The sequence below is a fragment of the Schistocerca piceifrons genome, chromosome 3 (assembly GCF_021461385.2).
Source record: "Schistocerca piceifrons isolate TAMUIC-IGC-003096 chromosome 3, iqSchPice1.1, whole genome shotgun sequence".
In the NCBI taxonomy this organism is placed as follows: Eukaryota; Metazoa; Arthropoda; class Insecta; order Orthoptera; family Acrididae; genus Schistocerca; species Schistocerca piceifrons.
In genome coordinates this window covers 395,916,778-395,919,305 of record NC_060140.1, presented here as the reverse complement: position 1 = coordinate 395,919,305, position 2,528 = coordinate 395,916,778, and positions in this window count along the sequence as shown.

Sequence of the window (2,528 nt, the reverse complement as noted above, 5' to 3'; positions counted from 1 at the left end):
ATTAGGATTTTGTTGTGGACGCTAGCTCCGCCCCGCCGTGCTCTGCACTGCCAGAGGGGGGGAGGGGAGGGGGATGTCTGTGGCATCTCTGATGCGAAGCAACATTTCTTTGATTATGTTCTTTGGTTTAGTCTTTGATCTTTATTAACTTGCGCCATGTTCGACATCCATTTCTTTATTCACTCTGTTCAGTGCCAAAATAAATGTTAATTCTTACTCTAAAAATGTGTTATTATGGTACTACACCACGTAATACCCACAGGTTAATTTAGAAGAACTCTGGGAGAGAGATGGAATAGGATTGGAATTATTCTACTCTGCAATGACCATACAGAGATTCATGTTTCTGGCACAGTGTCTGAGATTTGACGATAAGTCAGAAAGATTTGACAGACAGAAAGAGTATAAATTGGGTCCTATATGAAATATATTTGTTTTGTTCACCAAAAACTGCATAGCACACTATTCTCTTGGAGAATATGCCACTGTAGATGAAATGCTTGTCAAATTTCGAGGACGATGTAATTTTTGAATGTAAATTCCTTCCAAACCTGGCAAATACGGAATAAAAGTGTTCAATCTAACCGATGCAAGAATGACGTACACATCAAATTTGTAAGTTTATTTAGGTGAGCAGCCAGATGGACCGTGTAAGTTGAGTAATTGTGCAGCTGATGTCATCAAAAGGTTGTGTAATGATATTTCCAAAACATCAAGGAACATAATGATGGATAACTGGTTTACGAGCTATGAACTGGCCCTGACACTTTTGAAAGATCATAAATTAACACTTTTGGGAACAATAAGGAAGAACAAGACCAAAATTCCCCCAGAATTCGTGAACACAAGAGGTAGAAATGCTTTGACAAGTATCTTTGGCTTTCAGAAAATGTGTACATTAGTGAGTTATGTACCAAAGGAAAACAGGTGCCTACTTCTAATGAGTACTATGCACTGTGACAACAAAATAAATGCAACAACTGGAGAGGAAACTAAGCCGGAAATGATAACTCTGTATAATGCTCCTAAGGGTGAGGTAGATTTAGTAGATCAGATGTGTGCCACCTATGATGTAGCAAGAACAAGTAGAAGTGCATACTGAATGTAGCAGGCATAAATAGTCTCGTCATCTTCAGAGCTAAAAACCAGGGGAGACCAAGAGGAGAATCTTTCTGAAATCGGTTGGGAAGGCACTTGTCAGAGGCCAATTACTATACAGGGCTGGCAGTAAGCATATCAACTGACCTCTCATAAGATCTGTCAACAGACTGGCAGGGGTCGAACAGCAAGACAGTTGGAGTGTGAACCAGAGTACCGTGCCTAAGAGAGGACGGTGCTATGGGTATGAAGATAGTAAAACACAATACATTTATTACAAATGCTCTAAGGTTGTTTGTCTCAAAAAACAATCAAGTTTAATTTGTAAAGACTGTACGTAGTGGCATGGTATGGTAAAACTATATGTGGAAACAGTACGTTCAAAAGACATTGTGGAGACTCTCCATTTGCTTACAACGTCTTCGTACTTGTTTTCTACTTATCTGTTCACACCCGAGTTTGGTTTTCGTAGCTTTCATTGTTCTATTTTGTGTGCTATGACACACGACAGTCACATCGTTCAATCATTTTTGTCCTGTACGTTATGTAAATGTTAGAATCGCTGTCAAATTTGCTTACGTAGTAATAAAGGACAACAATTTACTCAAACCAAAAGAAAAACGTGTTTGTTTACTTCATCTAGACAACGTACATGAATGCGAAGCCCTTTTGTGCTCCCTATTCGTAACAAATCAGACTGATACGCAGGTCGGGTCTGAGAGACCCCTCGTAGCAACGGTGGTACAAACGAACAGAGTAGCGGCTCAGGGTTAATGCATTATTTTGGAAATGAATAATCTGGTACTGATGACTTCATTTTGTGATTTAAATACTATGATAGTTGTATCTACCAACTGGTACAAAGTAATACGGTATGTAAGACAGTGTGCCTGTTGACATTGGCCTTGGGATTTTATGGGAGAAATAAAAGATCAGAGATTTTTCTGCTGAAGTACGATGAATATATGTGCATCTTGTGAATACTTTATATTTTTTGAAAAACTTGTTAAACACAATTTTCGGCATTTTTCTTGCGGCAAATCAGAGGGATATTGTATTAAATTTTTAAGATTATAATGAATAAATCTCATGGCATCATATAATCTGTCCTATTTCCCTACCCATCAATGCTTCAAAACTGGGTCAGATTTTTGACTAATAGCTCTAGTACTACGTAATAATTGCAATAGCCAGCCGTTAGCTTGCATTATTTTGAATTTCGCGGGTAACGGAAATTCAATTGAGCCGCGTTGGATATTGCGAGTTGATTTTAGAATTTCTGTTTCCGTCTAAAGCTTTCGATACTACGAGAAAATGCTATCAAAAACTCCTATCTGTAATATTATTTCAGTGTTTCACATTTATAATGTATATTGCTGTTTGTAAGTAATGGGCTGCATTTTGACGTTTCAGTCTAGGTGGTATTCCGC